At 38.5% G+C, this 26312-nt stretch overlaps 1 protein-coding gene across 4 annotated transcripts in view; it reads right to left on the reverse strand.

The window, feature by feature from the left end:
- Window positions 1-839: 839 nt before the first annotated feature.
- The window catches only part of CDK14 (cyclin dependent kinase 14), a 591864-nt gene continuing 566391 nt past the window's right edge, over window positions 840-26312 (reverse strand). For all 4 annotated transcript variants that reach the window (XM_025378501.1, XM_025378504.1, XM_025378502.1 and 1 more), the window contains one exon: window positions 840-4258. The gene's annotated coding sequence lies outside the window, so the exon portion shown is untranslated. The remainder of the gene's footprint in view (window positions 4259-26312) is intronic.

Genomic DNA, 26312 nt, shown 5'->3' on the forward strand with positions numbered 1-26312 from the left:
AGATGGGGTTTTGCCTTGTTGGCCAGGCTGGTCTCGTACTCCTGGCCTCAGATGATCCACCCATCTCAGCCTCCCAAAGTGCTGGAATTATAGGTGTGAGCCACTGCGCCTGGCCTGTGAACACTTTTAAGTCACTAAATACCTGGCATGAAATTATTAGCAATTTATCAAATCACGAGAGCCTGTTTGGGGTTATGACATATCTGACAGGAAGGAAAAGGTGATGATGGAAAAGGGACTGGCCTCTCAGGTTGGCACTGTCAATCCAAACGTGGGATCCCAAGAATGCCCTGCAGTTTCAGGTGCAGATGCCCCCTACGTGGTGCTCAGGGAAGAAAGCTCAGTTCAGAAAGAATAGTCAGGCTTCTGGCAGAACCCCAGTACACTGAAGCTTTGATTTGTATTCAGTGGAGGGTAACCTACTCACCCCATCTTTGAATATGTGCAAAAAATAGAGAAGGAGGCAATAAAAGATAAATAGGGCTGCCATTAAACAAAACCAGAAAGGCTCCAGATGCATCTGAGATGCGCAGAACATGTGACATGTGTGAACATCAGGAAGAGGCCGGGGGAACTGTGAAGATCCTGCAGCTCGTGGATCTGTTTCACATGGCCTCTACTCCTTTACATAAATTTGGCACAGCAAATCAAGGAAAGAGGACGGTTTAACAGACTCCTGGACCACTCCACCTAACTTATTCCTTCCCACGTATTGTGTATTTGTTCTCTTATTTCACTGTGTAAGAGTGGTTGTGTTCAAGAGGTTTTTAAATCAATGTTTCTTTGATATGGTATATGCTCTTACTAGGCATTCACCAAGAAGATGTACCTAGAACGTGTACTGAGATTCTGCTATACTTTATTCCATATCATGTTACAAGAAAACAACAGTGACAGCTGACAAACCATTACATCTTTCATAATACAGACAAATTACAACTGGCAACAAATATGCAACATGTATTATTCCATTCTCCTTACTATGTGTCATTTGAAAGTATAATAGTTTTCTGAATAATGCTACCACGTTTCTTGGGTACCAATCCCCTGTTAGAAAGTACACATCTCAGTGCATCATACAAAAAATAATAAAAGATAAAAGGAAAATTTAAAAAATCCACTCCCAACTAGAGAATGTAGGTTTTGTATGTGCCTCTAAAATATGCTGCTGTGGGAAAAGGAATGAGAATAGAAGATTGCTTATTTTATTGATTTTTTTTGTGTGTTTTTGGTGTATGAGAAAATTACAAGGCAGTAACATATACAGTTTCCTCTGCCTACAAGCCAGTAAGGGAGATGGAAGTTATGCGCAATTATGCAGCATATTCCTATGTATAGGGGGCAGGCAGTAATCTACCCCGGTATATACAGCCTAAACATCCTCTTATGTAACAAAGATTACAAAACCAATAATATTCACAGATGAGTATCTTATATAGACACATAACCTAGGGTATTGATTATACTGGCTGTCATATACACACTGACGAAAGTATACCAAGAGGCCTCACTTTCTTTGCAAGCCTGGAGGTGCTCCTGGAAACTTTCTAATCACTCTTGGGAGGTAGAAATGGCTTCTCACCCCAGCATCAGTGGATGGACAGCCACCCTGCTTTATGTACCCTCTTTTTTGCTGAGCACTGCAAACATTTTTTTTTTCACGTCCTATGTATCTTATATTTTTAAGTCAACAAAACTGTTCTTTTAAGAAAATGAGAATTAAGTGTCAAATCTCCTTTCAGAATACTGTGCGTGCAGTGATGTGCTAAAGGTGTTTGTACTACTCTTACCATCTGTTTGAGTTCAAGCTATTCCTTCATACAAAAATAATCTCACAAAACATTCCAGCACTTTCTCAATAGAACAATAAATCTGCTAATGAACACAGTCTGAATTGATTTTCATGACTGTCCACAAAGAGGGCAGAAGAGAAAATAAGCAGAGGGAGAATATGATTGCAAATAGGGGAAGGAGAGAGGGAGGGAGGGAGCGAGAGGGATTTGGGGGAGAAAGAGACAGAGGAGAGGAGGGAGAAAGAGAGAGAGAGACGGGGGAGACACACACACACACACACACACACACCCCAACCCGACCTTCTGAGGGGTATGTCTCTGTAACAAAACAGATTTCTCCCTCCACTGAGTAGTGTTATATTTCACTTCTTCGAAGAAGTTGCCTGTGACAGGGACATATAACTCTAATAGCCCTAATTGAAGTCTTTCAACATTAAATATTTTCAAGTTAAAAACCTTATTAAAAAGCAACATTTAATCATCAGTTGCTCTTGCTTTAAACTTAGTGAAATACAAAAGTCATGTCTTCTCCAAATGAATGATTCAAAACAAATCACAGGAAAGGTCATTTTTAACAGCATGTAAAGTTTTCTCCCTATATTTTCTTTAAGAAATCCTAATTTAAGTATATTTTAAATCTAAATACCTCTAAAGACTTCCAGTGGGTTGGAATGTATGAAAGAGGAACGGAAAAGATTTCTAGGTAGCAAACAGTAGACATTCTTCACTTGGGTATTTTCTGCTGTCTTTAAAACCAATCAGTAAATAATTCCTTGCTTAGCACTTAAAAGTTTACAATGAATGCTACATCTGGGTAGGATGAACTATGACTATGACATAACCACCCATACTCCACTCCGGAGACAGTACCATTTTAAAGTTTAGGAATTCTGGGTCCAGTTTCCTTGGTGTATTGAGCTTGATTATACAAAAGCTTTACCCTCACCCAACTCTCAGAAAAAGTCCTTGTCAACCTGGATCCTAATTCCTAGTCTTGATCCTAAAACAGTGGGACACATTTCAAGAACTCACTCATTCTCTCCTTCTTTCTGACTAATAGGAAAATGTAAGACAGTGTACACGAAGGTATTTCCATAGGAATTTGTGTACAGAGAATCCAAGTTTCATGCTTTAGATGAAGTCTCCTAACTGCCCCCTTGGCCGCAGTACTACTGGGCATTCTGCAGCGAGGCCTGCCCCACCAGGAGCCGGCCTGCAACAGGCAGCCCTCCCTCCAGATCAAAGCAAAAGACATGCCTGGTCCACTTTTCCCCAGTGTCACATACTCGCCTTCATCCTCCAAGGTCCCTCAACTCCTTGAGTAAGGGAAGCTGAGCCATTCACTTTTCCATCTTTAAAGCAAGATTCCTGCATTGTTTCTAAAACCTGCATTTGAACAGTTATTCCAGGAGATGTCTTAAAGTAAGGAACCCAGTGATGCCTTCCAACTGGCTTGGAATGTTTTTTTAAAATGTACTTTCTTTTTAAAGGTGCTTTGTTGTAACTGAGCAAACTTTGAACTGGATCACTTTGTAATTTACTTTGTAAGCCTTAACAGGCCAAGATTGCTTTCAAGACTCATCCAACAGATATAGTTCTTTTGCACCAGATTTAAAACATTCTGTTCTTCACTCTTTTCTACAGTTAGAAAATACAAAGTGTAACAGAATGGATGGAAAAAATAAGATGTTGACAAGACCCAGACACAAAAAGTTACCTCAATCTCCAGAGGTTGAAATGTAAGCAATTTATCCCTGTCTTTGTTCTTAACATTTGATAACTGTTTTTTCAATTCCAACCTATTCAAAAAACAGTCATGCTATGTGGCTTGCGAATGCTAAGCAGAGTCCAATATCCTATATATAAATGTGCAGTTATTTCCAAGTAAAAAAACCACATTTGCAAAATTACCTCAAAAGGTAAGCAACAGGTGGGGCCTCATAGTCAGGGGCCAAGTTGTCAAGTCAGAGAACAGGGGTTTGCTTTAGCAGAAAATTTCCCTCCTAGTGGTTGCAAAATGTGCACTGCTCTCAAAGAAAATACACGTTGTTTTATGCCACTCTGTGGCTTTCAAGTACAGACATTACTGAAGAAGTGTGAACACCAAATGTGTTGTCTTAATGTATTTAAGACATGGCTGGTGAAAGCATAAAAACCTTTACAGAGACACTGCGCTGCAGAGGGAAATCAAACAAAATCAAACACAAAAGACTGAAAAGAATACATGCCATGTATCAGTAAGCAAAGCTTAATCTTCACATAGTTCTTGGAAATCACAAGGTATCCAAATGCGTGCAAGGTTTTAAATAAATTGCAGAGAAAACAGGGTCTTGCCAGCTTCAATTTTCTTGTAAGTGAAATCCACCACAGGGAGCGAAAGAAAACTGATCCATGATTCCCTTCATATTATTGGCCTCCTCATTAATGTTTTTTTTTTTTCTTCCCAGAATGATGACAACTTAATCCTGGAAGGAGGAAAATAGAAAATTGTTATATAAAAAATCGACACCATTCATTTTTCCTAAATTACATGAGACATCAAAATTGGTCAGTCCAAAGTGAGCCCACTGATGTTCCCTACAGCCACTCCAAACACATAAATATGAAGCAGAATAGTTTCCTTAACCAAAAAAATCCTTCTAGTATGATGAACAAATGTTCTGACTACACTTTCCTCTCTTAAAATCACTTAACTCCACCAATTGAATTGGTCTATCTTCCCCTTAGATTATTTAGAGAAAAAGAAATTCAGCAAATTTCCTTCCCTAAATCATTAGTAATAATACTGGTCTTAATTAAGTGCCTGTAGCATCATACAGACCATTAAAAGGACACATCACTATGTTCATTTTTATGAACATGAAATAGAAAAATGGATCACATACATGCTTTTAAAATAATTCAGCTGTATATAATTCCTTGGTTGCCTATTATCATTATTTCAGTTTCAGCAGAAAGAAAATTGGCCAGTGTGACCTGAATTGGCAGCCTCTTCCCAACATCCTGTATAGGACTGCATGTTTCCAATAATGCCTGCTCAAAACAATAACAACTTGTGGGTGAAAGAGGGAAGCTTCACTCTGCCTCTTTCCATACTTCTTTTTGGCCCGTAAGCATTTACATTGAGTCTCCAGGATGGGAAAAGAATGCCTTGCCAGGATAGGTGGGAACACTCCCAGGTTCAAGGCGCATAGCTGAGGGAAAGGTTCATTAGCTGCACTGAGTCCCAGAACCAGTTCCTTAGCTAAGTTTAGAAGCTGCTGGTCACTAAGGCCTGGTGAGGCCTTCGTGTCCCCAGCTACAGGGCCATAGAGTCATCTTCCCAGATGCAGGGGGAACCCTGGATGGTGCCTGATCCCAAAGGTTTTGTCCTTTTTTTTTGAGACTTCACAGTGCACCTGTCCTGCTGCTGCCCACACAGGCTGTGGCATCAAGGACATCACCCCTGCATAGCAGCAACCTAGCAATACCTTGTCCAGAGAGCAGAAATTCCACTCTTACGCTCAGGAACCATTGGAATAGTGGCCGGGCACGGTGGCTCACACCTGTAATCCCAGCACTTTGGGAGACCGAGATGGACGGATCACGACGTCAGGAGATCGAGACCATCCTGGCCAACATGGTGAAACCCCATCTCTACTAAAAATACAAAAATTAGCCAGGAGTGGTGGTGTGCACCTGTAGTCCCAGCTACTCGGGAGGCTGAGGCAGGAGAATCGCTTGAACCCAGAAGGTGGAGGTTGCAGTGAGCTGATATTGTGCCATGTACCCCAGCCTGGGCAATAGAGCAAGACTCCCTCTCGAAAGAAAAAAAGAAATAGCATCATCCCCACCATCTGCTCATTTTCCCCACTTACTATGATGAGTTTCTGGCATATTAACTTTCCATTATTTTTTAAAATTGAAGCAAAATTTACATAAAACAAAACTAACCATTTAAAAGAATATAATTTAGTGGCATTTAGTACATTCACAATGTTGTGCAATTATCATCTCTATTTAGTTCCAAAACATTTTCATCACCCCCAAAGGAGATCCTATATCCTTTAAGCAGTCACTCCCCATTCTCTCCTTGTCCCAGTCCCTGACAACTATTAATACTAATGTTTCTGTCTCTATGGATTTACCTATTCTCAACATTTTACACAAATGGAATCACGCAACATGTTACCCACTTTGTCTAGCTTTTTTCACTTAGCATAATGTTTTTGAAGTTCATCCATGTTGTAGCATGAATCAGTACTTCATTGTTTTTTAGGGTTGAATAATATTCTGTTGTATGAATATACTACAGTTGGTTTATCCATTCATTGGTTGATGTACATTTGTGTTGTTTCAACTTTTGGCTAACAGTGAATAGTGGTGCTCTGAATAGTCATGTACAAGTATTTGTTTAAACACTGTTTTCCATTCTTTTGGGTATATATCTAGGAGTGGAATTGGTAAGTCATATGGAAATTTTATGTTTAACTTTTTGAGGAAATACCAAACAGTTTTCCATCATGACTGTACCATTTCACATTCCCATCAGGAATGTACAAGGGTTCCAATTTCGCCAAAACATTTGTTTGTTTTAAAAAAATTATAGCCATCCTAGTGGGTATCAACTGATTTGCACTTGCATTTCCCTAATGATCGATGATGTTGGGCACTTTTTTTTTTTTTTTTTTTTTTGACAGAGTCTTGCTCTGTCACCCAAGCTAGAGTGCAGTGATGTAATCCTAGCTCACTGCAGCCTTGACTTTCCTGGGCTCAGCTGATCCTCCTATCATAGCCTCCCAAGTAGCTGGGACTACAGGCACACATGACCATGCCTGGCTAATTTTTTGTATTTGTAGAGACAGGGGTTCACCATGTTGTCCAGGCTGGTCCTGAACTCCTGGGCTCAAGCCATCTACCTGCCTTGGCCTCCCAAAGTGCTGGGATTACAGGCATGAGCCACCATGGCCAGGCTGTTGGGGACCCTTTCATGTGGTTGTTGGCAATATCAATATCTTTTTTGGAGAAATATCTATTCAAGTCCTTTGCTCATTTTTAAATTGGGTTGTATTTTTGTTGCTGAGTTGTAGGAGTTCTTTATAAATTATGGATATTAATCCCTTATAGTATGATTTTTCTTTGAGTCCATAGGTTGCCTTTTCACTCTGTTAACTGTGTCCTTTGATGTACAAAAGTTTTTAATTTTGGCAAAGTCCAATTTATCCTTTTTTTTCCTTTGTTGCTTATACTTCTGGTGTTATATCTAAAAATCCATTGTGAAATCCAAGGTTTTGAAGATTTACCCCTATGTTTTCTTCTAAGAGTCTTATAGTTTTAGCCCTTGCATTTAGATCTTTGGTCCATTTTGAGTGAAGTTTTGTAAATGGTATGAGGTAGGGGTAACCATCTATTCTTGAGAGTTCTGTTCTCAGTGACTGAGCCAAATGTAAACAAAAGCCCTTTCTTAAGTTTCTAGGAGAGGCCTGGGGGTAGATGGATACCACACATAGGACCTTTGCTACCTCTATATCCCAACAGTTATTATCTCAAATCCTTGCTGCCTATAGGTAGTTCTCCATGAGGCTCACTTGACCACTCCTCATCCTTGCTTGATTGTGCAGATATGCCTCTATCAAGCCTCTTCTTAAAGAACTCACCACCCTAGCAAAAATAATTACATGGGAACAACCTCCTTTGTCCCCAGCCTACCCTTGTTCTTTCAGGGAAATGAAATAACGTGCTCTACATGCTGCTCCATGTAACTATGCATTCTGATCTAGGCACTGGCATCTTTCTTGAGGACCATGATATGAAGAAGAGAGAGCACTCATCCTCACAGTATTTCAAGCACATTTATCCACAGGCATCCTCAGCCAATCCTCAACCCCACTATCAGCCTTGATATTTTTATTAAGCAGATGACAAAATTGTCCTTTTTCTTCCATGTACTTTAAACAGCAGTTGAGATTCCAGCTCTTCTTGGAAGCCTGCCCACCCCAGCTAAATGGGAGCTTTAGGTCTGTCCTGGTATCTGCTTGCCCAGGCATGGAGTTCCTACAACTATATCCAAATGATGTAGTCTTTCCTGGCTCTCCCCTCTTTAACCACTTTAATCAACAGAATAGAGACCTGGTACCCACAATGACCGCCTGAACCAGAGACTTCATTTAGTCCCTCCTGAAGTGTGAAGACACTTCCTATGAAAGAGCAAGTCAGGGGACAGGTGGTATCAGTATGTTCTTAAGCTTGATTTTGTTGACTGCTGTGTCCCCAGAGCACAGCCCAGGCCTGGCTCAGGCACTCAATATACAGTTGCTGAATGAATAAAGGGGAAACTGTAGAATCAGAAAACTTGGGGGTGAAATATGTTCTTATATGTAGAGTTCCTTATGGCACATTCACTGAAGGCAAATGTGATGCCTGTGAAATAGCACAGTACTGCACACAGAGCAGGCCATCCACAGATACACCACCAGCCTGAGGATGGTTGGTAGGATTAACACCTTCCTGTAGGCAAAACTTACTTTTTTTTTTTTTTTTTTTAACTCCATGACATTATATTTGAAAGGAATGATTTGATTTCTAGTACATCTAACTTCATGTAACAATAAACTATGTTGTCACCACAGTCAATGGCATATTTACTATCCTGTTGGCTTAAGATGTTTTTTAGACATCGATGATGCTTGTTCTTGCCTTGTCCTGATTCTTCGAGTGTAATCTCTAAGAGAATCACACGTACCTAACCTAGGGCATAAACAGAATTGCATAATAAAGGATAATATGTAATAATAGCAACTGGACGATAAACAGTGAACACAGTGATTATGATAAGCCCATTACTTAGGTTTGGGCTTAGACATTTAGAAGGGAGGTGCCAATGAGAGGCAGACTCTTTCACATCTCTGTGAGATGACTCCGAATGGCCCAAATTGTACCAGCTACCCTGCCTGGTGCTGTCAGCCAGCAGCATGGAATGTCCCTTCTCCCTCCTTGGGCAGCATCAGCTTCAATTTTCAATGAGTACATATAAGGTAGGTCAGTTTTTGCTGGAAAATTTTTAAGAAAATCTAAATGCAATCATGCACTTGATGAGTGGGGATTTAGGTGGAAGGAGAGAGGGAATCACAGGGAAGCAAAATATATCAATGTAAACCTTTCCCTTACCTTTATTATTAAAATATGTTGCACGCGCAATACAAATTAACAGTGAATATGAATTATAAGCTCAACTATGTGCATAGCCACTCACAGGTATATAAATCATAAGATTAATGGATGCCATTTTTATCTTGCTTTCAGCTTTTACAATGTTCTTTCTCTCTAGAAATGAATGTTTTAAACAAGAAATTGGATTTGATTGATAAAATCCTTATTCAGAAATATCTACATAGAGCTTCTTGGCTATAAATATTAATTAATTGGATCGCTGGTACCCATAATGCAACTTTGTTCTGACCCATGTGCCCTATGAACTAGATATTTTTTGGATTCAATTTTCTTAAAACCAACTGTCAGCATCATGTGATGGAGGAGATGAAAAATGAAAATGAGCAGTCCCGCTGTGCAGGTGGGTGACCTGTGGGAGAGAGTCTGCCTGGTAGGATTTTTACACGAGCCATCAGACACACACCAATTGATTAGATCATCTCATACCCGCCACCAACTAGGCTCAAGAGACTAATTAGAGAGAGTACTGCCTGCGCAGGCACCCCATTGACACCTAATTTGCTCAGCCAAAGCCTTTGGGGAAAATGTATTATCTCTGCAGCTGCACTTCATGCATTTCTGATTTGAGGCATAAGCAAGGAGTGCTTCATCACTCTTTTGAGCGAACTGAATGTAGAAGCCCTTAAGTGCTAAATGCAAGCAAACAGACCCAAATTAAAAACGAGCCAGGCTCTTTCTAATTCCCTCTGTGCTCCCTGTTAAATCTCTGTGTGTACATACACACACACACCCCTACACACATGCATGCAGTTTACACGCCGGAGGGACAACATTGCTGAGGACCCCCGCTCAGGGTGCTTCAATGTGATCAGGTGGTCTGCGTTTCACTGGCCTATTTATGCACTCTAAGGTTCTGCGTTTGTTTGACTGTGTTTTATTATTTTTATTTTTTCTGCTGTATTGCCCTTCCTCAAAGTACTCTTTTTTCTACAAGACAACTCTGGAACATTTTTTCCCCCTCTAAGCCTCACTGGAGAGAAGTGATTATTTTGGTTCCAAATTAAAACAACTGTAGGTTTTCCTTTCATCGCCTAAATTGTGAACAGGATATTCTCCAGGATGTATGTGAAGCTGTGAGGTAATCCGCTCATTTCTATTTAAGAGACTTCTTTGTAAATATGCCTAACAGAGAAGAAAAAAAATACTAACATTTGACAGAAAGAAAGCTACCTCATAACAGTAAAGATAGTATAAAACTATAACACGTTTAGGTTCTCTTCAAGAAAAAAAAAATTATAATTTGACCAAATTTAGCTTTATGTATTAGCTTTAGAACAAAACTCATTCCAACCTCCTTCTCAAATGTAGAATCCAAAATATTGATATATAAGGAGGCATTTAAAGATAGGCATGCAATTAATTACATGCTTTCAAAAAGGAAATAAAAATAAATAAAACAGGTAATAATGAAAAAATTAGCATATCTTTGTGTCAAATTTGGTGGATGTGTAATGGGTTTCCACAATGATAGAATGAAAGAGAAAAACAGGATCATGGTGGTGTTCTATAGTGGACTTACTGATTTTGTGCCTTTCCAGTCATATGTTGGATGAATTATTCTACCCACATGTTCTGGTAAATTACAATTTTGCTTTGTAATTTTTCACATTTAGCCTATTCTTAAGAGTTTAATGAAAATTTAAAAAATCATTTTAGCTGTATGCCTTTTAAACAAGCATTCAAAATGCGTCTTACTTGGGCACCCAGGCAGTCAGAGGATCCCAGTGACCACTGGAGTAAATATCCTTCTGAAAGGTATATGGAGATTGGTTGTAGGGGAGATGTTTGAACAGTCGGAAAACCAGGGCCTTAACTAAAGCACGTAACTGTTTAAAGAATTTATTCTGATTTTGTCGAGAACAAAGTCCAGAAAGCTTCCCTTCCCCAAGTACCATGTCAATAAGGTTTCACATGAACAATGTCCCGGAAAAAGAAAAAAACACACTTACAAGACGGTGCCACTTTGAGTTTGGTTTTGCTTAAAATACCAAGAAAAACAAACAAATCTTTGGATCTAATTCATCTTCAAGTAGCGTTTCCTATTATAGAGAATTAAGTCCACACATAAGGTTGTTCAGCTGTAAGCACCTAGGCAAGCACAAATCTCTCTAAAGTGAAAATATCAAATACCTATATATACATGTATTTGTATATAACATAGTCAAATTTTATACTGTAGATTTTATATGGATGCTGGACTCAAAGTGGTACATTTTAAACTTTATACTGAATTCAGAAAATCTGGGACAGCTTAATTTCCTTATTCTTTGAGTGAATTTAATGTGTTATAATTTGGCTAGAAATACAGGTTTTCTTTTAGAATATCTGAAATTAGTGTTTTCCAGTTTCTCTGACACTGCATTGAGGCTTCTTGAGAAGGGGGCAGGGGTCAGAGGAAATGGTATGAAACAGAAGGAAGTAGAAAATTAGTCAAACCTACTTCTGTAACTTATTTCTGATTTACGATAATCAGCTTCTTCTCCCTAGAAGAGAACACATCTTTGAGACCAGCAAGAGAATATTAATTAAAATGAATGCAGAGATAGACGGGCTTTGTTTTAAGCTTAACAGAAGGCCTATCATTCAAAATAGCCCAAATCCTTTAAGTTGAAAGCTGTTTGGTAACATCCATATGGATGCACAATGCACTAATTGCAGCAACTTTGCACATTTTAAGCTTCATGCCAAAGTGGTGATTTTAATTAAAAATTTTTTAGGCAAAGCTGTAAGTCTAACATTTCAAAACAAAGCATTTCTCACATGAGGAGACAGACTTAACATATCATTTTAATAATCATCATTATCAACGAACATTTATTGAAATCCTCATTAAAGACCAGGCATTATATGATGTGTAATTAGCCTTCATTGAAAAGAATGTTCTATTTTAATGGTGTGACTGTTTATTAAATCAGATTTATGCAAATGGAAAACACTGGTCATATTTTAGACACACATGGACAAAATAATGGCAATTCTGGGATTTCTTCCTCTCTCAGTCAATGGGAAAACAAGCATAGGGAAAAGTACTGATTTAGGTCTTCTTAGATACACTAAGACACATTTAATCTTTTCTTTTTTTGTAAACAATCATATAATATTGTATACATATATCATTTTTTAAAAAGATTAAACATATCATATAAATAAATAAAAACTGGGAGGTTTGAAGTAGTTCATTGAAACAGTTTTAATGACAAGGTTAATAGAAAAGCCTTCACCAAAGGTGGCATATTCTTTTCAAAGATTTCACGTTATTTGAAACCTTATTTGCTCAGCATACCTTTACAAGTGACTGACTCCCAAGTGGTTATAAGTTAATTAAATAGGATTCTGACCCTTAACCCTCCTTATATATTACAGTCCTACTAAACTATATTTAAACAAACCAAATACAAAGTCATTCAGCAGCGTGTGCATTTTTTCTCAACTTAAAATGCATATACACAAATCTCATAAAATGACTAAAAACCAAGTATTTAATAGTTAGAGAAACACAAGGGTTCATGTCTGATTTTAATTAAAAGATTTTAGAGAAGATATGACTCCACTTTGGGTGGATATTTTTTTTTCCAAATTAAAACTTGTCTGGTATTATTATCTAATGTATTGAAGCAGTTTTTCATGCTTAGGGTTTCGAATTCCAAACATACAGTCGCCTACAACTTTGAACCTGTTTTGTGAACCATCTTATTTAGCAGAAATTTGCAAAACAAAATATGCATTTCTGTACCATAAATTAGATCACATATAATTTTGGTTAATACAGAATGATGTCAGCATGAACCAGAAGTCATATTGGTTCATGGGAGACTTCTTTCCAATGTTATTTTGAGTCACCAAGTAACAGCAGCCATGAGAAAGATACATAAATACAGTGCATGCAAGCCCAAGAGGCCTGCACTACTGCACAGCACATGTTGCCTATTTACCCCACATGCTTCCTTTTGGTTTGGTTGGCAACATGCTCTGTCTTAGAATTGACTGTTTATTGTACAATCTTCCTGGATCCTTGAGCATTTTGCCCTTGCATCCAAAATTGGGCAGTCGCAACCTACATCAAGTTTATTTCACCTGTAAACTCTACTAGCATTTTTATTTTCACTGCTTTTCTGAGTGCAGCGCTTATCAATTTCAATATATTTGAAGTGGATTACCCTTTACTTTATTTCTTCCCCCACCACAAAAGCCCTGCAACTTTTAATGTAGTATTCTGCTGAACACAGGTATGAACACAGATGCCACATTACAGCAGAAATGTCTATTTTTGTGAGGACACATCCTGACAGTGACATGAAGTGACACATTGTGGACACCACTATAGCACATTGTTTCCACCAGGAAATGTCTGCGGACAGTGAGGAGGGTCCAACAACTCCAAGCTAGGAATGGTGGGTGCTGGACAGCTCGCTAAGCCGCCTGCCAACTAGCTCCCATGTAGCTGCTTCACAACATGAATCTGCTTCACAACAGTGCCAATGAACAACTGCTCGACCAAGGACAAATCACTGAATATTCATCCATGGAAGCCAAGACTCTGCATACTACATGTAAAGCCCTCCAATACACACTCCACACAAAATTATAATTGGTTAAAGTATTTTGATACTAGTTATCCCACCATAGCATGTTGCTATATTTCTATAGAATCCAAGATGAGTTGTGAAAGACATAATTAACGGAATGTGTACCTTTATGAGAAATAAATACCAGCATTTTGTGCTCATGTGGCATTTTCTCATATCCAAAGTACGTTCCCATGTATTCTTTCATTTAATAAAAGTGCCTGAAAGATAGGACCTTTGAAGAAAGCTTCTGTTTGGAAGATAACAGATTTTGTGAACTCAAATTTTTAAGAAGTTCTAATCCTTTTAGTCACTGATTCAGTGTCTTCTGAAACATCTGCGATAGGAGGTATACTGCAGATTTAAATATCTAAGCAGTCATGATAGAACTCACAACCTTTATAGGAACTAGGGTGACCAGCTGTCTCTGTCTGAACTGAGGAAGTTTCCAGGATTTGGGACTTTTTTTTGAGACAGAGTCTTACTGTGTTGCCCAGGCCAGAGTTCAGTGGCATGATCTCGGCTCACTGCAATCTCTGCCTCCTGGGTTCACATGATTCTCCTGTCCTAGCCTCCAGAGTAGCTGGGACTACAGGCACATGCCACCATGCCCAGCTAATTTTTGTGTTTCCAGTAGAGACAGGGTTTCACCATGTTGGCCAGGCTGGCCTCAAGTGATCCACCCACCTTGGCCTCCCAAAGTGCTCGGATTACAGGAGTGAGCCACCACACCTGGCCGAGGATTTAGGACTTTTGGTTCTAAAATGGGAGGGGGCGGGGTGCAAAATGGAACAAGCTGGTCATCACAGGAACAACAGGATTAAAATGCACAGTTGTAACTTCCAAGTTTATTATAAAAACAGAGGTAACAAGGTTTGGCACTATATTACATGAACTAAAATGAAAAGTATGCTGACACTGCAATCTGAAAATGTGAGTCACAAAAGTTTTACAAATGTGAGACACTGAGAATAGTAAAAGGTGAAAATAAAATGGGAACTGAGCCAGCAGCCTTCTCTCCTCTCAACTCTCCAGACTGCACAGGGTTTTTCTACCTATCTCCTTGGAAGAGACACAACCTTGACTCTGTGATTTAGGCTTTCTTCTCTGGTTTTTGTTGAAATCACAGTCAATCACATTCTTCTCTAATGAGGTTGTTGAACTTAAGACCATCAACTTGTTCCTCACCACAATTCAGAATAAATCCATCTATTTAAATTCACACATGCCTGTGCAGTGTGGCATGGCGGAGATGGCTAAGGCCACCTCTCTGAAATGAGAAGAAGTACAAGTGTTGCCTGAATCACTGCCAGAAATAACCCCCGCTGTAAGATCGGTGGTGAAGGAGCAACAGCATCAATCGACTTGCCTAAATCAATTCAGGAAACATTTACTTAACATCTATTTTAAGCAAAGAAAAGTGTTTAGGATGAAAGAGGAGAGTACTACATGGACTATTAAAAATGGATTCCAGTGGTGTTCTGGAATCTGGAATGTGAAACTTTTCAGGAATTTTGACAGTTGTTAAACACAGCCACTCTTGAAATCACCCATCATGGGAGTATCTACACGACAGGACATAGACAAGCGTGATCAATCAGGACTATTCTACTGTCTTTCTGGAGAGTCAACCATTAAATATTTGCCAAGATGCCACTGTTGTCTTTAAGGAGCTCAAGATTGGGAAGGGGAGGTGGCTGGGACAACAGCTAACTATAAGTCAACATGGAAAATATAAGTGCTATCCTAGAGGTGCCACTGCAGTGAGGAATAACTGAAAGGTATGTAACAATTTAATGCCTAGAAAGGGAGGAAGAAGGGCATTCTTGCACAGGCAAGGACTCTGGGAAGCATAGGCTGGCCAATGGGACAGGCATATGTTTGCCTGTGGGGATACAGATGCAGATAGAGACACAGGAAAAGGTGAAAGGTAGGCGAGGGTGGTGGAGTAAAGGGCCTGAAATGCCCTGCTTAGGGGTCTGGGCTTTCTTCTATATTCAGAGAGGAGGTGTTGGAGGCTTTGGGTGGAGAGTCCCAGGTTCCAACCCAAGGGCAGTCATACAGTTTTCATATACGTGAAGTCTTGAGCTGCCACTGTAAAGTCTGTGGGTAAAGAATTGTCTTCTTTAGGATGCCATCAAATCAGATAATGCAGCTGGTTCTTCAAATGACTGCTGCAACTGCCCACAATGTACCAGGTTTGTAACATTTAGTATTGAAATGTTTTATTCCACCCATGAGAAATGTTCAATGTTCTGGACAAATGATGACACAGACACTAAGCTTCTTCCCAAGTATTGCAGTTTTCAAAACATAGCCCATGGAGATAATTTGGACATTTTCATACATCAGAAAGATGCCTAAAGGTACTTTATAAATATTTTGTTCACTCGTGTCTCTATTTTTGTCTATGCATGAAAAAAGCAAAGGAAAAAATACACATTATTAACTCCTATCTTTACTACACTGCTGTCCTTTATAACTCGCACATGTTCGATTTATACACAACTCAGACAGACTTTCTAATTGTAGCGTTGGGAGTTCCAAAATACCATCAAATCTTTTAAAGAGCAACTACAATAATTTAGAAAACTTCGTTACTGTACTCTTGTCTTGATTCACTGTGGTTGCATGTATTGGACTAGGAGTGTCAGCTCATTAAAAATGTGAAGCCTGTAATGTCTGATGAATAAGACATTCACATCAACACAACTGGTTTCCTCCTGGTATAAAACAATTAAAGTGTCAACAGCTCAGTGGTTTAGTGGCAGAGCAAAGAACAGTGGTTGCAGGCCTGGGGTCAATCTCTCACTTCCATTGGCAACAGAGCTGGAGAATGCAGTGAGAGGAGCCAGCACACCCCAGGCTCATAGGATTAAGGGATGCTTCATGTTTTTTTACTGTTCACTTGTGGCAGACTGAAACAAAAGCACCAGCCGAGTTAACTGAGCTGAAGTTTCATTGTAAGAAGCAATGAAATGCTCCCTTTCCTTGCCCCAAACCAGAATCTCCCACACAGTGCAGTAAATCAAGAATGCAACGTATTTCTCTTCCACACCTGTGACTGGGAAGCACATCCCAGAAAGATCTTATTTCCTCCTCACATGGATGCTAAAGAACAATGTCACGTCTTGTCTGCGTTATGCTGTTTGTTTTCCAGTCTGTTGGTATTAAAATTGCACCCTAAGCACCTATCGTGTCTCATGGCCCTCTGTTAGGTCTTTTTAAAAAGTTCTGACTTTGCAACACTGGTGTCATTTGGAATTAAAAAAAAAATCTGGTGATTTAGTTGTTTCATTTTATCCTGGGGGGAAAACCCCTACAGCCCATTTTAGAATAATTTAATAGAACATATATTGTGCAAAGTATACAAATTGAAAAAAAAATCAGCCCAATCAGCTCCAATAAGCTGTTTTAGTTTTATTCTTTTTGTAATTGTTAGATTCACTTGCTCTGTGTGAGATGTCAGGTATGATGAGCCTGAGCCTGAAATGCTAAAATGAAAAAGCTCTTTTGTTTTTTAATTACTAACCTCTTGAGTTTTAGTGCTAGAATTTATATAATTTTCATAATCAATTATTGAGTACTTGGGTCCAAACACGATATAAAATACTCATGCTTGGATTTACATGATATAGTTAAATCTTGTCTCTCTCAGTACTTCCTTATTAAAAGAAATTCTACCAGGTTGATTTGTAGGGACTGATGTATGTCTGGTAAAATGCACAGGAGAACAAAGTCACTCCTTCTTTAGCTCTCTGGGATGTGGTATGGACAGGACTGTCTCTATACTAGAGATTGGTGATTCAAATAAGACAAACTGAACCATAGTAGGGGAGAATTGCTCAGATTAATGGTGTGTGTAATCAAGTACAGAAATATTTAGAGGCTTAGAAAATAATTAATGGCAAGAAGAGCTTTATGTTTGAAGAACCTCCAAATAAAACTGTGGGTAACGAATCTGACAAAACGTACTATACAATCATGGTCACTGGAGGGCTACATTGATCAGTACTATATACATACATATATAATACTATATACTATATATACTACTGTATATACTGTATATAGTATATATAGTTATATATATAACTGTAATCTCTCTTGACCATAAATTCTTTGTAGTTGAACTTCAAACATATGTAGATTTACTTTTATGTACTTAAGAAATGCCTCCAAATTGATTTGATAAATACGTAATTTGAAACCAACTTCCATTCACTTCCTTTAATCTGCTATGCCATACACAGTTATATGGATTCTAAATGTTATAATCACATATTTTTCCAAGACAATAAACATTTCTTTTTTTTTTTTTTTTTAGACGGAGTCTCGCTCTGCCGCCCAGGCTGGAGTGCAATGGCTGGATCTCGGCTCACTGCAAGCTCCGCCTCCCGGGTTCACGCCATTCTCCTGCCTCAGCCTCCCGAGTAGCTGGGACTACAGGCGCCCGCCACCGCACCCGGCTAGTTTTTTGTATTTTTTAGTAGAGACGGGGTTTCACCGTGTTAGCCAGGATGGTCTCGATCTCCTGACCTCGTGATCCGCCCGTCTCGGCCTCCCAAAGTGCTGGGATTACAGGCTTGAGCCACCGCGCCCGGCCGACAATAAACATTTCTTTAATGTTGCCCCTCTTTCCTACTCTCACCAAACCCTCAGTGGACAATCCACCGATAAACACTAGTGCCAAGAACAGAACAGACACAAAGAACTCAGATTGTGATAATTCTTAACCTTCTGAGTCTCTGCCAAACTTAAGAACCAGATGAATGCCAAGATAATTTACTGCAGAAAACCGCATATATTTAACTACATGCAGATTTTTTTCATACAATTTCAGATGGTGCATAGGCCTTCTGATTTCCATTAATAAGACCCACAGATCCGAGGTCAAGAACCTCAGGATTATGATGTCAGAATGTTGAAGCATCAAGCAGCACTTCCACCATCTAGCCATAATTTTAGAACGTATTGCAGAGGAAATACCTTCTAGGAAAGTTAAATGCTTGAAGGAAATTCCTTTTCAATAAGCGGCATGGTCTAACATGATTTCCTACACTCCCCCATATGAGAAAAATATAATCAAGCAAACAAAACCAAAATAAACAAAGTATCTCACTCATTCTATGCATCATATTTCCTTCAAGAGAGGAGAAACCCAGATCAGGTTATTTGATGGATGTGACAGCCAACAGGAGAAGCACACGTTGGCAGTGTGGGTCCCTATTTAGATGATCCCGAGAGTTTGGAGAGCTGAGTAGAAAATTCTTTTTCCTAAATACAATCCCTCACTCTCCATTCTTTTTCTTCTCTATTAATGTTACCAGTGACGTACTAATATTAATACAGGATTAAATATAAATGGAAATTAATTCTACAGTACCCATTCTTACTGCTGATACTAAATACCATTGATAATCACTTTATTTAGTAAGTGAAAATAAAAATTATTGTGAGAGCTTCTCATGGCTTTGCCAATGACCCTGAACTTTGATTTTCCCTTTTTAGGTAAAAACATCAGCCAAGAACTTGCAATTATTCTTAGTGTGGCCCCCCATAAATTCCCTCTCAGAAGGGATTGCAGAAAACTAACCTGAGTAGTTGAAGATAATTTATTGTGTCTCTGGGCCTCACAGCAACCTTTCAAGGTATATATTTTTAGTCTGTCCTAGAGTTGAGAAAGCTGAAACTCAGAAATGCAAGTTGGAGAAGTACTTCTCACTCCTACTTTCTGGACAGAGGTTTGTTCCTTTATCCATGAGTGTTTTTCCGATCGTTAGAACAACACCACATGGTTTTCTATCTGCTCTTCATGAACTGACCTGTCTTCTATGGTCTTACTTTGGTTTTGTCATTTCAGGGCTGTGGTATAGCAGGACATGGCCTGCAGCTTGGCATTCTGATGATTCTTGCTCACTTTTATTTCCCTGGCTAAGCCTTATCTACCCTGAACATTGTTCATCCCAAGTTACTTGTGCCTTCCTTGCTAGGAGATAGCTATCTTTGGTTATGTGGTATCTCTCTGTGAGAGGGTTTGGTAGCACTATAAATCTTCAGGACCCAATTAAAAAGGGAAAAGGAAAATGTGGGGTCAGGTATGAATCACAATTCCTCAATCAGAATAAGGTTGCCATAGCAACCATGCCTGTTTTTGCTCCTCCCGCTGATCTGCTTGCTGGCTTGGGTGTTCGAGGTAATTTGCACAGAATTGCTCCAGTTCTCTGATCCACACAACTTTAATTTTATACCACTTAATTTTGTACCATTGCTTCCCTTGAGCATCAAATAAAGGAGGCACTAAGAGTTTAAAATCAAAGCATACATACATTTTCTGACCACAGTTCTCCACCTGATCAAATGCAAGAAGGCAACTCCTCATTTTCCCTTCTTGAAGCTTCTCATTTCCCCTTTCCTTATTCTACCTTCCCTCAGTGTACTCACATACATGCAAACATAAACACATCCCACCCCCTATCTGAACACAGTTTGTGGTATGTTTGAAGAAATACTCTGAAAATAAGTTATGTGTATATATATATTCATATATATATGGAACCCTAAGCATCTTGCAGACTTGTAACCTTTCTACAACTAAGCTAAGGAAGTTTAAGAAAAAAACTCGACTCGGTATAATGCAATTTAAACTTTTTTCATTTGACATGTCTTCCTTGTAAATAGTAAAGGAGGCTCACTCCCTTTATTTTCAAGCACCAAGAAAATAGAGTGCTCTTTAGAGGTTCTGAGGGGACAGAAAACTTTGCTGTGATTGTTTCAGCGGTGTATGAAGCTGCGGTGTTGCTAACTCTGGTTTGGTAAGTGATCTTTCATGATAAAGAAGCACCAGGAGCTATAGAAAGGCCAAAAGTAACACCACATGCTACAGTGAGACCAGACACCAAAAGCCATATCAGGAATGGAACAGGAAAGTGGAGTCGTGTGGCCTTGAGGTCATTCTGTGGGATCCCCATCTGATGATGTATAGGGGCAACTGAGGATGAGTAAACTTAGGCTGAAGTTTGCAACCCTCTTCAGATCTAAAAGTGTGGGGCTGATCTCTGGTCAGACACGTATGAGACCCAGTTTATTTCACTTTGATGCCATCCCTCCCTGACTTTGTCTTCTTACTGAAGTTTTCAAGCTATGTTCCTTTCCATGCCTGATACCACCCAAGTCCCCCATTTGTGTCCCCAGACTTGTTATCTTCCCTTGGAAATTTTTTTCATCTCTCTGGGATTAAACAAAGAATCGGCTGGGCAGGGTGGCTCACGCCTGTAATCCTAGCACTTTGGGAGGCTGAGGTGGGTGGATCACTGTAGGTCAGGAGTTTGAGATCAGCCTGTCCAGCACTGTGAAACCCTGTCTCTACTAAAAATACAAAAATTAGCCAGGCATGGTGGTGCGTGCCTGTAGTCCCAGCTACTCAGGAAGCTGAGGCATGAGAATCGCTTGAACCCGAGACACTGAGATCATGCCACTGCACCCCAGCCTGGGTGACAGAGTGAGACTCGGACTTAAAAACAAAAACAAAACAGACAAAAACAAGAAACAAAATAACAAAGAATGACTTTTCATCCTTTCCTACTTTATATTATCTCTAACGTTTGCTAACACTTCCGTGGTGGTCATCAGTTTTATTTACTAATTTTCAGCTCTCTACCTCAATGGAATGTCTTACCCAGCTTCCCTGGAAGTCAGGCATAGCCATTTGACCTGTCCTGATCAATGAAATGTGTGCATCCTTGTGGCTGCTTTAAAGGCCAGTGTCTATCTTGGTAGATTTCTTTCCCTTCCCAAGGTGACTGAGCAAGCACCTTGTGAAGATGAGCCTCAGCCTGTGTCTCTGAGTGAACAATGAGCAGAACCCCCTCCATGTCTACATTTGGACATATGGTGTAGAAATAAAGGTTTGTTATATTAAGCAAGCACAAAACCTAGTCAATCCTGAATGATACAATGTCTGTCATGTCTATTTTGGATCATAAGTCCTTGAACAAAAACTGCAACTTATCTGTTCTTGAAAACAATCCTAGGGAGATGGTTAGTTTTGTTATTCCTTATTCAGTGAGGAGGAAAATGAGGGGTGGAGAACACACATAATTTACTTAACGACTCACAGCTATTAAAGGGTGAAGTTGAAACTCACACTCAGGTATTATTACTCCAAAATCCATACTCTCTCTATGGTATTGTGACGGCAGTTAACTCTTATGCTATGTAGGTGGAAGGACAGGTTTGTTTTTGAAAAACAGTAGAACATTTTTGATAAGGTAGTGAGAAAAATACCACAAGCCATACAAGAATTTTCATGCTTTCATGTTGAAAAATCAATAGTTGTATTGGATACATCTGACACTCTTTACAGCATTCTATTTTTGTGTTTATTTCTTCTAGCAATAGGAAAGTTTCCAAATATCTGGTTGAAAAAAAAATTGGGATTCTCATATGAATATCACTTTCAGATCAGGTGAACTGAATTTCATATAATTAGAATCTGAGTAAAATTCAAGTAATAACATTCTTTGAAATTTTAAGTGCAAATTGTCATGCATATCAAAAGTGAGCTGAAAAGATACACATAAACTATCAATAGTAAAGAGATCAAGATTTTCTGCAGGGTGAGAACTTTAACTTTTACTAGATATTCTTACATATTATCTGCATACTTTACAATATGAATGCATTTATTATTTGTATAACGAACACACACACTAAATGTGATGAAGAACTGGTGACCCCATAATTGTGGGTTTGTGGGATAGTAATATTTGGTACTTGCAATGAAAAACTAGACTTATTGGGCACTTGGCTTAGTTGATGAGCATTATTCAATGGTTTGATAAATTTCTTATGTTTAAGATAAAATTATTCATAAAGGAAAGAAGAAGTAAAATAAGCTTCATGCTTCACACTGTACATCCAAATTAAATTATTTTGTTGATTTTTTGTAATGATATTTATTCAAAGCATTAATGATGAAGTGAAATGAGGAAGAGGAAAAAGATAATATCCACACTGTACATCCAAATTAAATTATTTTGTTGATTTTTTTTTGTAAAGATATTTATTCAAAGCATTAATGATGAAGTGAAATGACAAAGAGGAAAAAGATAATATGCTAAGTAGAAAATAATCATGAATGTCAAACGTTGCTTAATCTTGTTAATTACAAACACATAAGACACATGTCTGAAGAAAGAAAATAAACAACACAGTTTTGGGCACTTGGTTGTTACTAAACAGGAACACTTCAAATCTAAAAAGATTTTATTTTATCCTCTTATTTACAGAAAAGAAACTAGGTTTGAGTTTCTTATTTCTAAACTGATCAACAATTACACAATGTAGTGATACATTGTTGCTCTACAGTCACATCTTATTTTAAGGTATAACATTGGTAATAAGGCAATGGAATTATTTTCTTAATCCAATGACTAGTGTCTCTATAATTATATTCTATAACGATCACCAAGACAGAAGATTTGGGCTTGGCAATTATTTAAAACTTTAGAGATTCTGAAATTCTTACTCTAAACGTAACACAGTAGTGACATTTTAAAAACAGTCATGTATGTATGTATCCATCCATCCATCCATCCATCCATCCATCCATCCATCCATCCATCCATCCATCCATCCATCCATCCATCTGTCCGTCCATCTATCCATCTACACGTATACTACACTTTGGTCCTGAGTTTCTAGCTCTTAACTGGTAGACTCAGAATCCAGTGGAAAAAATTGAAAACTCAGTCCAACTCTGGAATTCCACTGATATTGAGGGCTCTGTTTTGTCTGGATATTGCTTTCAATTGCTTAGTTTGCACTAGATTCTATTCTGTCCTCAATTCCACTGAGAGGTTATAAACACTTGCATTTCATTAGAATGTTCATTATCAGTTATAAAGGGTATGAGTTAACATGTATGAAGAATGTTTAAATGATACTCCTAAAAATCTTCATTTAATTACTGGAAATCACAAGAAATCAAAGTTCTTTTAAAAAAAAATTGAATCACACAGTAATCATGCAGAAGAAGAAATTACTTAGGCAGATAGTGATGGTACAGGAGTCCTTGGTAAGGTCTTCCTTTTAATGAAAAGCAGACCCCAAATCAGTTTCTTCTCTAATAAAGAACAGCCTGTAAAATCAAGCTGCAGCCATAGACAAGCAAGCTGGAAGCTTGCATGGGTGAATGCTGGCAGCTGTGACAATACGAAAAGGCTACCTGGGACTAGGCATGTTCAAAATGGTGGCTCCATCTTCCCTTCTTTTTGCTAAATCATGTGTACTGTAAGGAGAAAACAGTATGGCACTGGCCAGGCAAAGACTCCATTTGCATAGTAAGATTACAGGGGTGACCAGCCTTCCCCATGCACTATGTAAATGCCACACCTGGTTAAACCAATCTGTGGACCTTACATAAATCAGACACCACCTCCTCAAGCCTGCCTATAAAATACGGTGCAGTATGGCTGGATTTTCCCTTTCAGGAGCCCCTCTGTCTCTCGCAAGAGAGAGAGCTGTTCTCCTTTTTATTTTCTTTTGCGTATTAAACCTCCACTCCTAAACTCACTCCTCGTGTGTGTCTGTGTCCTTAATCTCCTTGGCATTATACTACGGACCCTGGGTATTTACCCCAGACAAAGATGCCGCTTCAGTAAATCTTAGCACTCAGGGATCACTTCATCACTTCATAAATATTGGTTCCTTTACTCTTCCTGATCTGAAAATTACTACAATTCTTAACAAATAAAAGTGATACTTCATAATAAAAGGGAAGATAATCATGGGATTAATGGTGAAAAGAATACTCTGTGTTCAGAAACGTTTGGAAGAAGTTGCTGACCATCTCTCTTAAGAAATTCCCATGTAGTCCCCATGATATATGCCCTCACTAAAGTTTTGGTTTAAAGCTGACACTGTAGCAGCTATCTACTGATTCCCATGGGTCTTGACTGCAATATGAAAAGAGAACAATGTTTGGATTGTGGCACATGACAAAGAACTACGAGATAAGTATTCATCAGTATTTAACCATATTTTAAAATAAAACAATACCTTATTACAAGCACAAAGAGTAATTATTATGTTTAAATGAATTAAAGCAATATTTTAAAAGCAATGTGATGATATGCACATAATTATATACTGTTTTTAATAATTTATGCTCAACCACTGCTTTATTTAATCCTGTTCTTGTGCTTTAATTGAGCTAATAGGTCCCCTTTAACCTGATTTTGGTGGTATTTCTTCCTGCAGATTTATTGTAGCTCTGTTACCAAGTATAACATTTCATGTGCATATTCTCCTCTTAAAAGGTATAACTGACTAACATGCAGAGAATATTTTAATTGTCACAGATTTTATAGGGTCAGCAATAGCCCAGTACTTGATGTTAAGTTCAGGCTTTTTCCTCGTCTCAGAATTTAAAGAAAAAAAATGAAACAACAACAAAACAAACAAACAAAAAACCCTACATCGTGGATCCATGTGATTGCTGAAAGAGAAAGACTAGAGTGTACTGTGTCCCTCTGGTGAAGAACATTAACCTGAATAAATACTTTTCCCCAAAGAGAAGGGTTCACTCAAAAGTAGCTTTTAGACTTTACCATAAACTTGGAAGACAAAGCTTTTGTAATTTGTACATAAACAATAAGTGAACCATCAGAAGCCAATTGGCCTACCTAAGATTAATGATAATGGGGAGAAGTTGGGATCCTTGTATGTTGCTGGTTGGGATGTAAAACTATGCAGTCACTTTAATGTTCATAGCAGCATTATTCATAATAGCCTCAAACTGAAAATGACCAGAGGTCTATCAACTGAAGAACAGATAAATAAAATGTGGTATATCCATAAAATGGAATATTATTAGGGAAGGGAAGAAAAGGGAAGGGGAGGGGTGGGGAGGGGAGAAGGAAGACAGGCAGGCAGACAGTGCTGACACATGCCACAACATGGATGAACCTTGAAACCATTATGCTAACTAAAAGAAGCCAGTCACAAAAGGCCACATATGTATGATTCCATTTACATGAAATGTCCAGAATTGGCAAATCCACATAAACAGAATGTAGATGAGTAGTTGCCTGAGGCTGTGGGGGTTTGGGGGAAGTGGGAATAGAGAGTGACAGCCAACGGATATGCAGTTTCTTTTTAAAGTAGATGAAAATGTTGTGGAATTAGATTGTGGTGACATTTGCACAACTCTGTGAATACACTAAAAACCCCTGAACTGCACACTATTTGAAGTATATTTAAAGGGTGGATTTTAGGATGTGGTAATATCTCAATGAAGTTGTAAAAATAAAATAATTCAATGCTCTCTCTAGGAAAAAGTCTCCCATAGTTTTAGGAGTAATTTGCCCATTTTATAATGATGCTCATGAACATAATAATGATGGTGATGACAATAATATACTGGTGGCTATATAGAAGTAAATTATTATAGGAATATGTACCAATGGAAAGTAGTTCTATATGGTAAGTGAGATGATGAGGTATGTCCTCTTTATATTGTGTAATTCTGTTGTTTTTGCATTTATATATTGAACATGTGTTACTTCTGTAATCAGGAATAAAGTATAGTTTTAAACAAAGTTTTAAAAATAGAAGTTTTGGAAAAGGAGATTCATAGGGGCTATCAACCAAGCAGGGGATGATGGTTAGAACTGAGCTGGGTTCTGTAGGATTAGTAGAATTGGATAGAGAAAGGCCAAGGGAAGGGCAACAGGTTTCTAAA

This window comes from Theropithecus gelada, chromosome 3, assembly GCF_003255815.1.
Source record: "Theropithecus gelada isolate Dixy chromosome 3, Tgel_1.0, whole genome shotgun sequence".
NCBI lineage: Eukaryota > Metazoa > Chordata > Mammalia > Primates > Cercopithecidae > Theropithecus > Theropithecus gelada.